The following is a 20,621-nucleotide window of genomic DNA, read 5'->3' as shown; positions in this document are numbered from 1 at the left end:
GGATAAAAATGCTAATATTGCTGACACCGGGGGGATATATGAATTCATGATCAAATAAAAGAAGATTCTGCAGAGAATAAGAAAAACAAATAATAATAATAATAGAGAAAATGACAAATGAAGAACAATCTGAAAGATTTTGTAATAAACTTCTCAGAAGTAAGTGTGTCTCAATTCAAATTAATATTTGACAAACTAATAGCTCAAATTAATATTTAAATATGATTTCTGTCTTTACAGATTGTGCATTTATATTTTTTCCAGTAGTGGGAACATAAAAATGGATGGCATAACACGAATAACCCCTAAAAAAAAAAAAAAAAAAAAAGATTCATATGGCTGTTCAAAGCACAAAATATATATATAAAAAAAATAATTAAACAAGAAAATAATAATAAAACAATAAAGTAAGTTATAGATATACTCTGTTTGAACTCAACTCTGCAGTTAATTTAATTGTATAATATGTATTATTCCTAAAATAAGGACAGCGATTTAAATAAACATCTCATTTAATTATCCTGATTGACATCTAACTTAGGAGCATCCATATGAACTTAAAAACATAACCTATAGGCTATATCTTGCAGCGCCACTGTGATAATTAATCTTATATCAATTTGTTTCCAGCAGCACTGCTATATTTGTGCTGTACTGCTATAAATAACTGGAGACAATAAATGAAGAAACCCAAACGTTACAGACTTTTATTGGTGATTGACTGGGCTGCTCTACACATTATAATGTTGTGTGTAGCACCTCCTGGTGGATTTGATTTAAATGTTAAGAAATGGCGCAGCTATAAACATTTCTACATACTTATTTGATTGATAACATATTGAAAACATACTTATTTCAAAATTTGAAATGTATTTAATGTGTGTAATTTGGTTAGCTGGCATATTTTACATTTGTTGCTATAGGCCTATATGATTTATGAAATAGCCTATTGATTTTAAGTTTAGTGTCATATATAAAACCGACATTTTTTATTATCATTATTATATATTTTTTATTATTATTATCATAAATGCCAGATCAGGGCAGGTTGTCGTGTGTTTAAAATGTTGGAGATCGATGTATTACATTATTCATTACAGATACATATTTAATTATTATTAATAAAAAGCAGTGCTTTTATGACAGTTTTTGTACTTTTTTTATATTAGATTTAATATTTAAACTGATTTGAAAATTAATAGGCTGTTTAATGGCAGCGACAACATGATCTGCTGTATGTTTAACGGACTTTATGCCATGGGCTGTCTGAATACTGGATTCTGATTGGCTGGCAGGTGTTGATTAAATTCGTTGAACTGCACAGGTAGTTCCAGGTCAGTTTAATCACGTTCTATATTAATGCGCTTCCTATAAACATTGGTAACCATAGTAACATACAGTTACAGTTGAATAGCAATACAGACGAAAATAACCGTAATTTTTATTGTTCCGGTCAAATATTGCAGCGCAAATATTATTAACATCTTTAATATGTGAATGCTGGCAAATGACCATGGCATAAACGGGATAATCAACGGCTAGCTGTGAATGCCCAATAGCTTTTTAGATTGAATGGTTATTTACATGCATTTGCATTGCGCTTCCGCCAAAAAGATGGTTCTGATGAGAAATGACATTGAAACGAGTGAGTATTGTCTTCTCAGCCTACAGAGGGCGCTGTTGCCATTATTATTACTAAGTGACTGCAAAAACCCTCAAATAGTATTTATCTTTAGTACTTTCATTCTCAAATTTAAAGAGACCGGTATTTACTAAAGTCAGAAAATGCAAGTGCCGTTATATAAAACCCTACAAGTACAAGTAGCTACTAAAATATCCCGCCGTTAGTTGTTTGAATCTGAAAGGGTTAACTCGTGTAATTGGATCAATGGGCATAATGCGGAGCCCCAGCATCTAATTTCATCCGTGAGGACATATGCGCCTGCTGCTGTTGCTGGAATAAACGCTATGAGTTACTGTTGACGATGGGCCTGTTTTCTAAAAACAACCTGTTGAAAGTGTTTCTCCATGATCCTGCCTCCTGGTAAATGTTTATGGGAGATATTATTTCGCCGCTCGGTTGCCATGGCAGAAAGGGAAGGTGTCTGAGCGGTGTCAACTTTTCTTCACATGGCCCTTTTCTCGCTCTGAACGCAGTCTGCATGTAAATGTATTGGAGATAAACCGCTTCACATCGTACTGAGGAACTCTGGGAGAGTTTGACGACGTGGGACATCGAGTGCATAACTGTTTTCGCCTGAATAAGAGCAAAACAACAACGAGTAAGTAGATTTCAGTATTAGTATCGGTTACTGTGGTGCTTAAGAGGGCACTTTTTTTTTTTACCTCAAAGTATGTGTGTGAAGGGTTTATTTGCCCAGGGCACTGTAGAAGATAAAGCCAAAACACTATAAGGGGAATAAACAAGTTTTGTAACGCATTTATCTAACGTTAGCGGAATATGTTGTGTGCCACCCAAAGTTCGTCTAACATCCGTTTCCTACAAATACAAATCCCTTGAAATTCGATGAGGCTTCACCCTTTGTCATTTGAAGAAAGGGGCTAATGTCTGCAGACTGCTGATATTACCTGTATTGTGATTAAAATAAAATATAAATGGGTGTTTCTTTAAATATGGGCACCTTGGGCCAGGTGGTTTTTGCAATATAAGCTCTTAAACACACTTAGTTTGTCCAGCAGTGGACATACACAGGAGAATTTTCCCCATTGTGTCATTTCCACCACATTTTAATTTATTTATAGTGTCCAATAATGTTACGTGATCTTTTTTTGGCTAGCATTTGATGTATCCTAAATATACTAAGTTACAGTTAAATGATATTTTCACCCCCTTCATGTCACATTTCATCTGAAGTATGGTCTTCACAGTCAATGTATCTTGGTGAAAATTACACAATTAGTACGTTATTACTAAGGTACCAATATTAGTAGCAGTACTTAGTATTTGCACTAGTTACATTATTGGGGCAAAATTGTTGGTTGTTTTAGAAATTATGCTATTATAGGGCAAAATTCCTTTTCATAAATGTTAAAATCATTTGTTTCACTAATTGTTTAGATCGTTACAGTTTTAAATTTAATGCATGTTGAAAAATAGGCGTGGAGCAAGGTTAAATGATACATTGAAAAGTACCCGTAAATGGTAAAAAGTTCCCATGTTATCTTCATATAATAAAAATATCAAAAAGTTGAAATCTGTTAAAGTAAAAATCAACCCACAGGACTTCAAAAGATGAAGCAACACCCAAATAAGATTATAGTATGAATATATAACCTTTTATTTATCTATATAAAAATTTGTACCACTATTTGTGCTGGCAGTGTCAAACAGGATCAAGGTTCGGGAGAAATAATTTGTTTTGTCTTCTCACTCTAGATTATGGATGAATGGGAACCGCCTGTAAGAATATATGTAACCCTCTTTTCCTACTTCCATAAAATACAGTGTTTTTGCAATTTAACATTCAGGTACATCTCCTTTTGTAGAAGATTGTGTCATCGTATCTCAGATGGTGGGTGGTGGAGGGCCTGATTAGACTGCCAGTGCAGATATTCTGGGATCAGTGAAGCATCAACTCTAAAATCACTGTAAGTTGATTTGGATGTAATGTCAAAGTGCAGTAAAAGTTAAATCAGAGATTAGACTTTGAGTTGTTTTGAATGCGAGCCAAGGGCTTCATGCTCTTTAGTAATTAGGGTTCCGCACTTTTAAGCGAAGAGAGTTAAATTGCAGATCCGTGAGGGCTCAGGTCGTCCCATTCAGCTTTCTTTGTTGTTCCCATGAAGTCTTATGCCTAGATGTTTTTGTATTGTGTTTTATTGCTTTGTTCAATCATGGAGACCTTACATGGATGCTCACTGAACTTAGACTAAACTCACTGGGGCAAATGTAGGAAACTATCTCTGTTGTTGTGCGTGGTGCTGGAGGACGCTGGGTGGAGAACAAAACTGCCTTTGTTTTCTTCATGCCTACACAAGGACCCAGAGTTCACTGAGCCTTTGAGAGCAGGGCTATATTGAGCTGTCCCGATGCCAAATTCAGGATTCTTTGACAGATCAGTGTTCCTGGGAAGATGTGTGGAAGGAAGGTAAATGTGGGGGTTTAAGTGAAAAATGGTCACGTGTGTCAGATCTTTCAGACTAGTGGTGTCATTTTGGTCAAAATAGGCTTTCTGAAAATTGGCGTTATGCTTTTAAAGGAATATTATGTCATTTCAATACAATTTCTTTGATATGCTGTTGAAACATGCGGAAAAATATTAAAATAATCACATGGCGAGGACCCTTAATGATTGTCAAGGTCAATAAAATAACTTGTGCATTTTACAATAAAGGTTCGTTTTAGTTACTCCTCCATAATTGGATATTTAGGAATTAATAATTGATGCAAAACTATATTTTTTGCTTTTGAAAACTATATTAAAAATTGGTCATTTTGGTAGTTAAAATTTGGTAGATCATATTTGTGACCCTGGACCACAAAACCAGTCTTAAGTCGCTGGAGCAATAGCCAAAAATACATTGTATGGGTCAAAATTATCAATTTTTATTTATTGCCAAAAATCATTAGGATATTAAGTAAAGATCATATTCCATGAAGATATTTAGTGAATTTCCTACAGTAAACATATCAAAACTTAACTTAATTTATGATCAGTAATATGCATATCTAAGAACTTAATTTAGACAAATTTAAAGGTGATTTTCTCAGTATTTAGATTTTTTTTTGCACCCTCAGATTCCAGATTTTCAAATAGTTGCATCTTGGCCAAATATTGTCCTATCATAACAAACCATACATCAATGGAAAGCTAATTTATTCAGCTTTCATATGATGTAGAAATCTCATTTCTCATCTCAATCTCATCTCAAATTTTGCAACACTGTATTGCCTAATAAATGTTAACTTGAAATGATTTTTTAATAAAAATGTGAAATGTGCCAAATATCGTGTATATTGACATTATATGGCCTGTTAGCGCTTCTGCTGTTGAGATTTTGTCATCCGTATGAGCCAGTAATTTTCCTCACATCTGTTGATCTTTTTCATAAGCAGTAAGTCTTCTCACAGACTTTCTGAAATGAGCTTAAGACACAACATTTACTTTCGTCGGTCTGCTATTGTCAGTCATCCATTTATGAAATTAGGCCATGGTTCCCTGTAAAATAATCCACTGCTCCTGTCAGTTCAGTCCTGCTGCCCTGGATATGTGCCATGAGCTGTAACAGTGGGCCTTTTCAAGTTTCACGCAAATGCTTCCAAATCCGTTTCATGGTTCTGATCATTTCATGCAACATTTTGGCTCTAAACATTCTGAAGAATACTGAGAATATGCTAGAACTAAACGAGGTGTCTGGGCGAGTGGAGCCTTGTTTAGTTGTGTAGGAGTTTTTTAGAGGCACGGGAGGGCCTGATGAGGAGAGGCGGTCGTGTGCTTGGGGTCTAATTAGAGCAGCGTGTCTGAACCTGACAGCAGGAATGTGCTATATGTCATAGGTGATGCCACATTCCATACTGGGCTTCTTTTTGGAAAGGGAACGTAATCTACAAATGTTCACAGACAGAAGTGTGATATTTTTTTAGTGCATGTTGTGCATTTGTAGTTAAATATAAATGTGTTTCTTAATTTTTAGCAAACCGTTGTGCTGCTTAATACATATTACTTGATGCAATGCCATTGTTTGTTTTTTAATCTTACCCTAAAATTTTCAAACTTATCTTTTATTTAAGGATGCATTCAATATATCAAAAGTGAAAGCTAAAACATTTAATATGTTATAAAAGATTTCTATATCAAATAAATGCTGTTCTTTTGAACGTCCTACTCCTATTTATTTAAGAATCCTAAAACAAAATCCACAAAATATTAAGCACCAAAAACTCTTTTCAACATTGATCATAATAAGACCCATTATTAATAGAGTACCACCAAATCAGCATATTATTAGAATGATTTCTGAAGAATCGTATGACACTGAAGTCATGAAAATTCCAGTCATGAAAATACTTCACATGAATAAATTACAATTTTAAAATAGAAAACGGTTCTTTTAAATTGTAATAATGTTTCACAATATTACCTAAATGCAAGAGAATTAATTTTTTATTATTTTTTTTTTTTACGAGAGAATTCTTGTGTAAACATTAAAGTGGTGGCATTACTATTCTAGATGTATGAACATCTGGTTATGTGTGGGTGGATTTTTCTCTATAAACAGTCTCTTTTTGGTAATGACGTATTGTTTAACTCATTTATTGTAAGTGCTATTTTTTTTTCTTTTCTTTTTTTCTAAGGGACAAGATGTAATATTTAATATGGTAAATGTGCCACAGCTGCTCTCCATGGAGCTTAATTTATATTAAACCCGGGACATTCCTTGAGTGAGGTGTTGACTTGCGGCTAGGTCAGGTTTGAGGCCAGTAGCACATAGCCGGGGTGTTTTCCAGTGTCCTCATGATTGTCTCTTCAGGTCTTCTATGTGTGGCATTTCACTCTCCATCTCAGAATGTGCCACCTTTGAGTGCCTGGGTTTATATTAGCCTGCTGCTTTCTTTACCGTACTGCCATCTTAAGAGGACCAGGAGACTCTTTCTGCTGCTTACAGTACATCTTCTCTGGCTTGCTAAAACCTGACAAAAGCCTAACATCTTCTTCCTCTCACAGGGCCACCGAAGAGGCCGTTTTCTTGGGCAAAGCACCACTAATTTCTAACATTCTCCTTTGCTTGTGGTAAGTTCCTCAATTTAAGCTTGTTTTTCCCTGGTTTTGCAAATGTTACTCTGCATTTCCATATATCTGTCTATGCCATGTTTGAATTATTCTGCATCTCTTTTAGTGGTCAACCAGTATGGGTTAATGCCAAACAAGGAAAACATTGCTGAAATGAAAGCTTATTTTAGACAAAATTTATGAAAAACAGTATATATTGACACGTCTTTGTTGGTAGATTTACACAATAGTGAAATGTCACTTCATTGACCAGAGTGGTTAAGTTACAGCGTTACTGTATATTCCAGTGCACTAATCTCAAAATGGCCAAATGTTGTGTGATTAATCAGCGTGGCTGAAATATAGGTCACTAATCTGTTTACAATTTGAGATCATTTGGATTGCATGATTTCCCTCATGAGAATAATCTGGCTTTGTTGTTTGAATTGTTTTTCTTGCATTTAGTTTCCTTAACCATGTTGTTTGCCAGTTGCAAAGGAATCAGATCTTGTTGGAAAAAGTATGCTTGGATTAATGGGCATTTCTGGAGTTGAAATTTTGTAGACGCTCTGTAGTCTTGTATACATTAATCAGATTAATGACTGCGAGTTTCCAGCAAGGCTTATGAGAGCTTCAACCCCTCCTTCCCATGACCTCATTCTGCTCAGACGGAAGCCATTGTTTTCATGGGTCTGTGGTAGCAGGTTATCCAGTATTTGTCATTTATTTGCTGACTTGGCCCACGAGTCAAAGGTTTTCTTCTTGTGTACCACTAAGACATGCATTTACACCCTTTGTGAAGGTGTGTGTAGGCCTGTCGCGATAGTCGATATATTGACTTATCGCACGATATATGGAAATGAGCGCGATCATTTTTGGTGCCGCGATATATTGCGACTGGTCACTTTCTTAGAATTAAAAATAATGATTATATTATTTTTTTTTACATAAAAATGAATATCACCAACATTTTAGTTGATCGCGCTGCCTCTGTCATCTCGTCTGCTCTCTGTGGCGGAGGCGGGGCTTAGGCAGCGTCTCCCCCACACACACGCACACAGAGCGGACAGCGACAGGTGAAGAGAAGGCGTGAACCCACTGCGTTAACCCACTGCGACAACTACAGCCAGTTAGGAAGAACAAGTCCTAATGGACTTGGTTTCAAAGCCGCAATCTTCAGCTCCGGTGTGGGAACATTTTGGCTTTAAGCCGAATGAGAGAGGAGAGCCAATTAACGTGAATGAGCCGGTATTTGTTTTATTTATTTAGCATATATTTTTTTTCACATTCCGGTTCCAATGTCTAAATATTCTTAAGAATAAAATGTTCTTTGTTCTTTGAAAGAGTGTACTTGCATTATTATGCTATTATATTGTCATACTGTAATTACATAATTAGTGAAATAAAATTGTCTTAAAATGACAATAATATCGTTTATCGCAATTAATTTTGGTGCAATATATCGCACAACAAAAAGTAGTTATCGTGACAGCCCTAGGTGTGTGTGTCGGAGAGATCCGTGTGTGAGAGTCATACAAACAAATGCCACATGCCGCAAGTTGTATTTTTAAAGCCACATCTAACAACTAGAGTAAATGCTCCTCTAATTGGTTCCAAATGTGTTGCCATGTACTACCTAAATTTTGTTGAAGGATGTTGGCACATGCAGCTGAATTTGTTTCCAAAGTCACCTTATAGGTGTAGTTTACCTCAAAATGAACACTTTCTTTTCTTAATTGTGCTTTAGATCTGTTTGATTATCTTTTTTTCTATGTAAAACGGAGATGCTTTGCAGAATGTTTGTTGCTTTTTCCACACAATGAAAAAGTGAATGGGGAGGGATACAGTCAAGCAAAAAAAAAAAAACACCGTAAATATTTCATATTGGAGCTTTGGTGCAACTCATTCACAGAAATTAGACCTTGAAATAGTTAACCCTTGGTCATTTTTAGTGTTTGACCGATATATCGCCAAGGCCGATATTTGGCATTTTTCAAATATCGGCATTGGCCAATAAGTTTTTCTGTTTGGCCGACGCATTCGAGGCATGATGGTGCGATGGACTTTTATTTTGACGACGCTGAGAACGGCAGCAGCTGAGCACACAGTGCTCACATTCTCCCTCTTGATCGCTGTTGTCGTTAACAGTTCTGTCTAATTAGACAGACTTCTATCCATATAATCAGATAGAACTGTTAAACAAAGGAATTAAAATGTATACAAAACAGTATTATAACGATCGCTTTTATATTATTAGTAATAGAAAGGCAAACATTATAACACTTTCTCATTTGCTGTCAGCATTTAGCAAATGCGCATTTACATCATTTAAATCTTTGAAAGTCTAATAAACATTTCATTTTACAAACCTTGCAAACTTAGTTGAATCCACTTGAGATCTTGTGAACATTTACATTTAGTCATTTTGCAGACGCTTTTATCCAAAGCGACTTACAATTTGGGAATACATAAAGCGATTCATCTTGAAGAGGCAATCCGACAAACGAAGTGCTTGTAACACCAAGTCTCAGGCATTGTTTAAATAAGTACAAGCTAGCAAGGGAAGGAATAAATAAGTAGAACATTTTTTTTAATTTATTTTTTTTTATGTGTAGGGTGAAGTCAAGTAGTGTCGAAAGAGATGAGTTTTCAGCTGTTGCTTGAAGATTGACAGGGATCCAGCACTCCGAATATGGGTGGGAAGATCATTCCACCAGCCAGGAATGGTGAACGAGAATGTTCTGGAGAGTGATTTTGAGCCTCTTTGTGATGGTACCACGAGGCGTCGCTCACTAGCAGATCTCAGACTTCTGGAGGGGATGTAGATTCTTAATAGTGAGTGCATGTAGGCGGGTGCTGAGCCTGTGGTTGTTCTATAAGCAAGCATCAGTGTCTTGAACTTGATGCGTGCAAGTGTGCATTTGTATCCTGCATGATTGCGTGTTCTCTGCGTAACGGTCGGTCCGTGCAAATTGAATGCTTTAAACTTTAAACTCGTGATTAAACCATGCTGTGCTTTATGCATTTGCTGTTTGCATACAGTGTGCTGTATGTAAAATGAGTGTTACATATGAGTGTAAAAAATATGATTCCCAATGCACACAAACTTCCCAGAATACTGAGTGCCCTGTTGGTTACAGTGTTTTACTTACTTTTAAATTATATTTCTATTAAATATTTATTTATTTATTTGTAAAAAAAATACTTTGTCATCTAAAGTATATACTTACATGTAGGCTGTTTATTTTACACATTTATTTTTTAAGTCCATTTTCAAATGATTTAATATTAATTAAAATAAATAAAATTATATCGGCCACCCTGCTTTCCAAGATATCGGCATCGGCTGTCAAAAAACAAATATCGGTCGACCGCTAGTCATTTTAAACCCTAGGTAAATGGAATCCTGTGTTATCTTGTTTGAAATTTCACACTGCTCATAATTTACAAGGGGTTAACAATTAATCCTGGGTATTCATATGCTGATGTTTCACACTGTACATTCCTAAACCTCAGGTTAACATTCTTATTTGCAGTGTTGTGTAATTGATTTGAGGAAAGCAGTATGTTACCTGTTCCCTAGAGACCTGTTCACTATTTCAGATTGTGAACCGATTTCTGTTGTGGACTTGCACACATTGCAATGTTTTTTCCAAAATGTAATTTCTGTGAAATTGTTACAAAGTCTGCAAATGGCAGTTAACAGAGGCCAGAGACACTGAATATGGATGCAAAGAGGAGGCAGAGCAAGCTCACTGTTCACAATCTGTACAATATTGTAAGAAAATCCTAAATATTGATTTGGGGTTGGGGGTTTATATGAATGTGTCTCTGAGATAATTGATAATTATTTCATATCTCATAATTATTAAATCAGCAATCGGCATCAGAATTGGGCCATTTGAAAAATCGTGGAATTGGCTGTGAAAAATCAAGATCGGTGCATCACTATGGTTTACATCACGGCTTTAGCATTGCACATCTTCATATTATACATCACTGACTATCACACTTCCTGAATTGACTTTTCAGACACAAACTGTAAGAATGAAACGGTCCTCTTCACTGTAGTTGATGTGTAAAATACACTTTGTATTGTTGTAAAATACATTCATGAAAAACAAGTAAATATATTTAAATATATACTATAAAATTAAAAGGCATTTCTTTTAAATGTTTAGCACAGTAATGAAGGCAGCAACATGCGATAGATAGGACAGAACAAGAAAGACTATTAATAATCTTTCATTGCGCAGAAAAGTGTTATAATATGAAAGACTCCAATACAGAGCGGCACAAAGCGCTTGAAGCAACAGGGAGTCACATCGCACAGCATAGAAAAGTTCAAAGCACAAAGTGAAGAGGTATTAATGCGTAGTGTATTAAATCTGTGCGATTAGTTTAGTTTGAGCCTTTTCTTTTAACATTTTTAAATTTCAGTTACTGCACTATTGGAGAGAGTTTCATCACCTTGACTGTCGTAACCGAACGCGGCACACAGTTTGAACGCTGAATGGAGGATGACAGACAGCCGCAGCGGAGAAGAGTTTACGTGAACTTGACTTAAATATTCATCTCTACCTCACATTAAACTGTGGAACGGCTTCAGACCACTTGGAATATAGTGCACTAAAACTTTATGGTGCTTTATACACAATAACACAATAGTATACGAACAATATCGGATTTGGATCAGTCTCATCTGACCGATACCCGATCCGGCAGAAAATGACAGAGTAATAATACCGAGTATCAGATCGGTGCATCCCTAGCCTTGCTACGTTTCTGTGCGTTGATCATGGTAGTATTCTTGCGGCCTATGCAGGGTCTGAGAGCTCTCAGATTTCATCACAAATCTTAATTTGTGTTCCGAAGATAAATGTAGGTCTTACAGGTTTGGAACGACATGAGGGTGAGTAATTAATTTTCATTTTTGGGTGAACTAGCCCTTTAACAGCGCTTGTGTTGCTTGTTTTATATGTGACCCTGGACCACAAAACCAGTCTTAAGTCGCTGGGGTATATTTGTAGCAATAGCCAAAATTACATTGTATGGGTCAAAATTATCAATTTTTCTTTTATGCCAAAAATCATTAGGATATTAAGTAAAGATCATGTTCCATGAAGATATTTTGTGAATTTCTTACTGTAAATATATAAAAACTTTGTTTTTGATTAGTAATATGCATTGCTAAGAACTTCATTTGGACAACTTTAAAGTCTATTTTCTCAATATTTTGATTTTTTTGCAACCTCAGATTCCAGATTTTCAAATAGTTGTATCTCAGCCAAATATTGTCATATCCTAACAAACCATTCAGCTTTCAGATGATGTATAAATCTCAATTTTGAAAAATTTACACTTAAGACTGGTTTTGTGGTCCAGGGTCATATAGGGAAAAGAGTAGCATGAACATGCTTAATTACTTTTTTGGAACACAAAGAAATATATTTTTATGTCATATGGGTTTAGAGAAGCATGAGAATTCTTATTACAATTTTCTTAAATGGGATACTTCACCATGAAATGAAAATTGTCATTTACTCACCCTCATGTTGTTAAAGACTTTTTAAAAATTAATTACTGAACTTTAAAACTCAACTAAACTTTTTTTTCTTTAAAACCAACAGTATTATTTCTCTCGATCATCTTATAGTCCTGTCTTTATGCCTATTAAATTTTGGTTCTTAGTTGTTTGACTAGAGAAATGGTCTGATTTGTAGTTATCTAACCTGAAAGACTTTAGCACTGATCTGGCAAAAACATCTAAACAGAGTCAACGACCTATGAAATGTAAACTTCCCCAAATGCAGGGCCCCTGACACTCTGTTAGTCTCTGAGCAACTTGTGCAACAAATTGTGAAAGGCATTTATACAAATGGGAGTCGCATCTGTCTTCTCTTGGGGAATGGGGTTGCCCGGTTTAAGCAGTTGCACTAGATTACAAATAACATGCATGATCGGCCATCTGCTGCTGTCTATGTTTCATCTGGGCTGACTGGTAAAGTTTTCTATAACATAATTTAAATTGTTGTGGAAATGCAATGGATTGTACATTTTAAACCAAAGCCTTTTCAAGGATTTGGACGTACTCCAGGACAAGGAAATTAAGTAAGTCCAAACAATGCTAGGTAGATTTTATTGTTGTTAGTCATTGGTAGTGATCATTTTAATAAGGTTTTGAATTTCACAAAGTTTTTGTCCTTTTGTGCTCCAAAAGCTGGTTTGGTATCATAGTTCTTAAGGTTTCTTTGTCAACAGCAGGAATCTGTTAATACGTTTGTGCCATGTTGTTCTGTACAGTGTTTCAAAGGTCAGCAGGCAAGCATCGCTATTACTTTTGCTCATACTTGGTAGAGCCCTGCACGGGCCTAAAATTTAGGCCCTAGCCCGGCCCTGGCCCGAGACGCTCAGGCCCTAGCCCGGCCCGTGTCCGACAGCTCATCAGAATTCTCGACCCGAGCCCGTCTTTTTTCCCCCTTCTCCCAAAACAGCTTATCTACTACTGTTTCAGCTATTAAAATAGTTCAGTTTTGTATGAAATGGCAAAGTGATTGTATTTCGTTTCGTTATTTTATTAAGTTAATTTAGAAAATCGTTTGGAGCATTTTTTTTTTATTCGTTAAATGTAAGTTTTTGTTTTTTAAAGTAACGACCAAGCGGCCAGCGGCAGACAGCGAGTTGATCATAGCCTATGTTTGATCAATTTAGCTTTCTCAAATCATCACGACTTCTCTAAAATTAAATCTATAATTATAAAACCGCTCCACAATGTTAGCTTAAATGCTTGAGCTAGATAAATGTGCACTGATGCATATCCAGTAGTTTGTGCAGAGAGTGGAAGCTGAAGCGTGCTTTACAGGATGCGCAAGAACGATCACTTGCATTGGAAACATTTCAAAATACGCTGTCATTTTTGCTCATAAAGGTAAGAGTAAAAGGCTACGTTGTTTGGAACTGTAAAGGGTCTACTTTTATTTGTGTGCACTCACAATATCAACAAAACGTGCTTTTATAAAAAAAAAAAAAAAAAAAAGCAGTTTCGGTTTTGAGCAAGCGGACCGCTTCTGAAAAACCGAAACACAGCATATAGTCTACTTGCCTCACTGACTTGATAAATATAGTATCTATAGAAAGCTTTGAATTACTACTTTAAAACTAAATAATTCGAATCGAAAACAAAAACTCATTATAAAATCCCTAAAGATGCATTTCTCTCTAAAGGTGCATCCAGTGAGGAGATGGCGAGTCAGGATCATCATTAAATGCATGGCTGATCAAAAATGCAGCTTTTCCCGAACTTTTTGTAACCCCACGCTCCAACTTCTCCCTGATGCTCTGCATGGTCACCTGTATGCTAATGTGTGCGTATGCCTTGTGTATTGCTAAGGCGATGTATAATATTTATAATATAATCATTATTTAATACAGTAGCTATGTGTGCTCTGCGCGTATATGGGCACAATAAAAGGAGAGAAGCTAAATGAGCCCGAGCCCGATCTGTAAAAATGGCCCGAGCCCGGCCTGAATGGACTCAGCGTGTCGGGCTCCGTCGGGACCCGACGGGCTTGCAGACCTCTAATACTTGGGTATGAGAGAATGTTCAAATGCCTAACTTTAAATATTAAAATTCTCTGCATAACTCATTCCTCACTTTTTTTATGCTATCAACTTGAAAGACTTGGATGTCTAATGAAGGCCTTGATAATGGCCGAAACGTCATTTTAATTAATAAAGTTTTCATCTCTTCAAGAGTGAGTGTTGCACCTTTTTCAATTGATATGGCTTTTTGATTTTTGGTAGCACCTCTTTTTAGTAACTTATGAACTTGAAAGGCAATTTAAATGGTATGGTTTATTAAACCAGGTGAAAAATCCCACAGATTACTGTTGAATTTACCAAGCCATATTTGGAGACCAGAATATTTTGCAAAACTTGAGATTGTTTTGACTGGAACCAGTAAGCAAACATATTTATATCTATGCTTTTAGGAAATATTATTCTGGGTATTATATCACATATAGAATAGCCTCTTTAAGTAAGGAGTATATAAAAATGGGCCATTGAATTATAAGAAAATAAATCCCAACCGAAGTGGTAATGTGGCTGCGACGCAAAGCGATAATGGATTAATGCAGTGCAGTTAAAGGTGGGGTATGTAATTTTTCAAAAATGCTTTAGAAAACTGAGTCGGGGCCGAGTACTAAAACAAACTTGTAGCCAATCAGCAGTAAGGGGCGTGTCTACTCATGATGTGGCGGAGAGAGCGTTCATTGCACAGGACGGACATTAGCCGAGCCGAGCGACAGAAAGATGGAGATGGCGGATAAAAAACAAAAGAGGAAAACGTCTGCGGAACGATAAGGAAAGAAGTAGGACCCGTGTAAATATCGGATCAGCTTTCCAGCACTGGAGAGAACTCAAGGAGCGGAATGCCTGCGATTGGACGCCGAGGTTGCTTTTTCTTCTCGATAAGTGAGTGACACCGTGTCTACACTGGATGCGCCACAACAGCTGAAGTCTGGATACACTGGACGCGATAAAGCAACCGTAGAAAATCATTTGAAATTTGTGTCAGCACATCATAAATAGAATGCGACAGCAGTTTTCTGTCGGGGATTTGTCGCGCTGCACAGCATCCTGTGTAGACAGCGTCACTGATTATAATGACTTCTATAGTCATTATAATAGTCATTATAGTCATTTCACAGAACTAATCGTTGCCTGGGTTGCATACGTATGTGTGGGGCGGAGCTATCAAAATGGGGGCGAGACCCTTTTGCAGTAGGGCCATGTTTGTTTTGGTGATTTCAAATATCAACATTGGCTACCAGAAATCGCTTACCCCACCTTTAACATAGGTTCTATTTAACTCTATAAATTACTCGTAGTTCAAGTCAGGTTTGCTGTTACAAACATTATTTGTAATGTGCTTCCAATCCAATAATCACAAAGAGCTGTGTTACTTCTGATAAGAAACAAAGTCTTCGCTCTTAAATAATGTCCATTTTATTGCAGCATTAAAACAATAAATGTCTCTGTAAACAATAAAAATCACTGTAGCACCTCAGTTCAAGCGGCAGTGCAGAGCACGAGTCTCTTCCACATTATTACAATTTATAGCGTGAAATAAACATGCGTGAACATCAGAAGGTATAAAAAAAAGAAATTATAAATTAATTCTTTATAAAATACTTAATCTTTATAAATTAACTTATACATGCTTCTGATTATTAAAATTTAATGAAAATATTAAAATGTAATACAGAAAATTTCACTGAAAGCACAGATTCACAGAATTTGAGAATAATAATAAAATTTATTTTATAGAGCCTTAAAAAGGTAATTTTGTTAAACTTTTAATAAATTGTCTAATTAATTGAAATCATTAAACTTGCACATGTTTTTGGATTAATATCTTTTTAACGTAGAACAGTAAAAAAAACAAAAAAAACAATTGTTTAAACTTAAAATAATTTGTTACCTCGCTGACAAAAATTAAGTTTAGTCAACTTGAAATTTTACGTTACTTAATGTTAAGTTAAGTGACATGGATATTTTAGTTAACTAAAATTTTTAGTCAGCAGGGTAACAAATCATTTTAAGTTGAAACAATTTTTTTTTTTTTTTTTTACACTGAGCCTAACCATTAAAATGGAGTCTAGAAAAATTCAAACTGGAGAAAAAAAAAAAACGAATCCAGAATTAAAACAGAATGTGGGTGGGGGGGGGGGGGGGGATAAACTGATTTCAGGGCCCTATTTTTCATTTGTGTCTTTTGTTTTATTGTATTTATCCTTTAGTTTGATACTTGCATTTATGTTCTTATTAATTACAAAGATAAAATAACAAAAATGACTATATTGTGAATTGTGAGAAATTGTTACTGTGAAATAAAATTACTAACCTATATCATAAAATAAGATTTGGCTTTACCCTTTCAGCTAACTTGCCAATTTTGCAAAGATCTCTACATACCTGCAGGCTCGGTAGTTGCTCACCGTAGTCCTGTGTATTGGCACTGGCATGTGATTGTTTTTATTGTTGTTGTTTTGTTTTTGTTTTTAAAGGGGGATGAGATGCTTTTTTTTCAAATAGATAAAGTAACTATAACTTTCATTTGCATCAAGTGTTATGCAATTACTTTTCCTGTTGTTCTATGATTTTGTTGTAGTATGTAGTATCGGTAATTGATATCAAGATATTTTAGTCAGGTATCATATTGAAGTCAAAATTTTGGTATCTGACAACACTATGAACAATGTCATTTAACATTGCCTTTACCTCAGGAATGTCACAGTTGGATAGTTAGCTATAAAAACACTAAAGAAGGCATGTTTTTATGAAAACTACCATTTGTGCAATTGAGTTGCATTTTTGAGTGTAATTATGTTTGAAAATATATAGCATTGAATGCAATAGTTTTGTTGTTAATTTTAACCTCTAATTTAATGCACCAAATGAGAGAGCTCCCTGCATAGTTTACAGCATTAGTTAGGGGATAAAATCCGTAAGATAGAAGAGACTCTGTCAGTCAGAATGCAGCTTGATTCATGGAGCTCTTTCCTAACAAGCTGATGATCTCAGTCATCTGAATTGGGAACCACTGCTGTAGCAACTGCCTAGCAACATGCTAACAACAACCAGCAACTGCATTGTACCAGCCTAGCATCATGGTGATCGGAACACTTAAAAAAACTGCATAACAAGCACTTACAGTAGCAACACCTTAGCAACCACAGAACAACATTATGATTGTGGTTTTGCTAGGGGAAACAGCACATTTATTTCCCTGGATAATGTAATAATCTAAATGGAGCTGTTGATTTTTGCTGTGGACATGCACTGTAGTTTGCTGTTTGTCATGCAGGCTGTCCTACACATCTTTTGCGCAGCAGATCTGATAGCTGTCTGCTCTTCCCCCAGCGTTTTACTGACACAGCCGTGTAATTACAGCCGCCATGGTCACGCCTCTCCCCAGACATGCTCGTTTTTAGCTCGGATCTCCGTGGGAGTGCTGAGCTCTTTTACATCGGCGTGATGGACCAAACCAGAAGCACCGCTGTACAGCACAATAGAGCCCTGCACAATGAAAAGGGGGCCGCACTCCTCCCTGCTTGTATTTCAATTTTACAGCTCTAGGATCTCTGTGAACATGTCCATTGTGTTGATTTACCTGTTGCTAGGCTCTTTGGGCCACCACTCTGACAGTGGGTATTTGACACATCAAGTCGGAGCCTAAAGGTCCTCTGTTCCATCTGCTCTCAGCTGTTGGAAATTGTTGCCTGCTTATGGAAGAGGGTTATTAGGATCTTGCTCCAGCTCGGCGGGATCTCTGGGGCTTTGATTATTTCTGGAGTTCAACATGACACAGCTGCTTGCTGCTGTACTTACAGTGTGCATGCTCCATGGGAATGGGTGTGTCTGGCTTCTTCGATGACTTGTGCACTTACTGTATTGTTGGGAATACTTTGTGCATTTTTCTCTCTTGCATTTCCTTGTAGTTTTCACATAGCTGCTTGTATTTTCAGTTATAGCAACACCTTGCTTTCCCAATATGTGGCACAGAGTGATATATGGACTAAATACTGAATCCTGGCCTTTTTTACAAGTAGTATGTGGGGGTATAAATGGTACACAAAATGACAATTCGGTAAGCACCTCAGATTCCTCAGAAGTCATGGTCATGTTTTTGGGGAAACTAGGGAAAAACAAAGTAAAACTCCTTTTTTCTTTTTTTATTAAAGGAGTCATGACGTTCTCTCTTTCTGACCCTCTGTCTGAAATGATCCATTTTTAAGGGCTTTAGAGCTTTTTAGATGGATGCCAAGGCTTTTTATGTTGGGTAGAATCTGCAATCTCTATCAGTTCGTTTGCTGGCTTCCATGGCTGCAGTATGCTGTGTTTTTCTCCAACTGGCAACCCGGGGTGTTCGAAATAATAATGGGTACATTAGCAGTGGGTGAAATCACACAGACCCAAACAAAAACAGACATTTTGACACGGAACACGCATTTCAAAGTAGAATAACTGGCTGGAGTGTTGCTTTTCATATGAACAAGTAGGCCTATATGAACTTAGGAACTTTGTTTACTAAATATCTGCAAACATATTATGGTATTATGTTTTTTGTACAGTCAAAAAATACATACAGCACCTTTAAGGCTTGTCATAAAAGGCCACTGTTATGCACAGGAAACATTATCAATGACCCATTGCTATTGCACATAAGTAAGTGTTTTGAAAACATTATCATTTACAGACAAAGCCTTATGGAATCATTTACTAATGGCTTGTGATGCAGCTGTTGTCACATCCAAATCAGTTGGCTGCTGATTTGTATTTGCCTTGTGATGCCTCAGATCCCCTATTGAAAAAAGCTGTTTTTGGAGCTTGGTTAGTTACAGTAAATGCTTTGTTTAATGAGAAGGATGTCATAAGCTATGAAACTTTCCAGATGTTTTAATGTTATAAAGGCCTCTTATGTCAAAACATCAAGGCAAATTTGATTTCTCATGTTATGAGCCCTTTGTTTACAGAACAAACTATGATAGATTCAAAATCCCCTTTAACTCTTGTAGGCTATGTCAAACAAAATGCGGTATTTTAAGGTGTCCTTTTTACATGTTACATCTACTTACTATTATAATAATAAATTATGCATAACTACATGCAAGTAAGCCTAATCCTAACCATATAGTAAGTACATGTGGTTAATTAATTTTACTTGGTACTTAAATGTATAGTTACACTGTAACAAGAACACCTTTAAAATAAAGTGTAACCCAAAATGCAAATAGAATTTTGAACCTGGATTTCTCCAATGTTCAGATTTTTCTGTTCTCTTCATGTATGCAAATTTGTGCATATTTAATTGGATAATGTTTGCATATTTAAACATAACTACAGAGGACTAGTGATACAAAACAGTTGTTTTAATGTACTGTGGTCAATCATCTGGGGAAGTTTGGTAATATTAGTTCAAATATTACCCTATTCACATGTGGTGTCTTGCCTTTAATGAAGTCATTTGACTGTTTTGAATGTGTGTTGTTACATATTGTGTACTGTTTCACATTTTTTTTTATAGTAGGCAGCATTCTATGCATGCTACACCATAAGCAGTGTGCTAGTATTCTGTACCAATGATGGTATTCCGGACATGGATTTTAAATTTGATGAGGTTCAAGTGAAGCTGTCATATCAGCGCTCCTCCTGGCATGTTTGTGGGAAATACTATCATCAGGAGCTGACTTTCCATTCCCGCCCCTGCCTTCACTTCATAGGGAGGAAGTTCAGGGGAAGTAATCCAAGCTCTCTTTATTTGCTGGAGAAAAAAAAAACGACTTATCCTTATTTGCCCTACGGATCTTCATGGATGCTGACAGAAACTGTTGGACTCTTAGCATGATAAAAGCAGTTGTTTTTAAAATGCTGAACCAAATATCATATTGTAATTATCTTGTAATGGTAATTGTTGATTTTTGATTTAATCCCATTAAGCTAACATTAATTTATTCAGAATTATTGCATTTGTATTTAATCCTACTTTTTGACGTGCTCTACAGCACTCCTTTAGTAAAGTCTGTGAAGTTCAACTGAGATTGTCTTATCCTATGTTGTTTCTTTTTTTTTTTTTTTTATATGCTTTACTAAGTTGATATACTGTCCAACCTTTGTCATATTTGAAAAGATATTGAAAAGCAGGATTTAACAAGTCAGTGAATGAATTGCCAAACTAGTACATCCACAGCAAATGCTCTTCAACACTCTGTTAGTTCCCAAGCCCCCCTTGAGGATGCTAATTTTCCATTAGTATAGCCAGTTTGGCCTAAATTGGGAGCAGATGCTTCTGCGAGGCCGATCCCACTCCTTCCTCCCGTTTGTTAT

At 36.1% G+C, this 20,621-nt stretch overlaps 1 protein-coding gene across 9 annotated transcripts in view; it reads left to right on the top strand.

The window, feature by feature from the left end:
* The first annotated feature begins 1,750 nt into the window (after positions 1-1,750).
* pacsin3 (protein kinase C and casein kinase substrate in neurons 3) overlaps positions 1,751-20,621 on the top strand; it is a 37,258-nt gene continuing 18,387 nt past the window's right edge. The window contains exons 1-3 of one of the 9 annotated variants that reach the window (XM_058781759.1): positions 1,757-2,044; positions 2,158-2,282; positions 6,687-6,752. The gene's annotated coding sequence lies outside the window, so the exon portion shown is untranslated. Of the gene's footprint in view, positions 2,283-3,531; positions 3,610-6,686; positions 6,753-12,618; positions 12,843-20,621 lie in introns of those variants that run through there. The other 8 variants (XM_058781766.1, XM_058781762.1, XM_058781758.1 and 5 more) reach the window with 8 other exon arrangements.

Source organism: Onychostoma macrolepis, chromosome 07 (genome assembly GCF_012432095.1).
Source record: "Onychostoma macrolepis isolate SWU-2019 chromosome 07, ASM1243209v1, whole genome shotgun sequence".
NCBI classification, from domain to species: Eukaryota; Metazoa; Chordata; class Actinopteri; order Cypriniformes; family Cyprinidae; genus Onychostoma; species Onychostoma macrolepis.
Note: the sequence above shows the minus strand (reverse complement) of the source record. Positions and strands in the feature narration are given on the sequence as shown.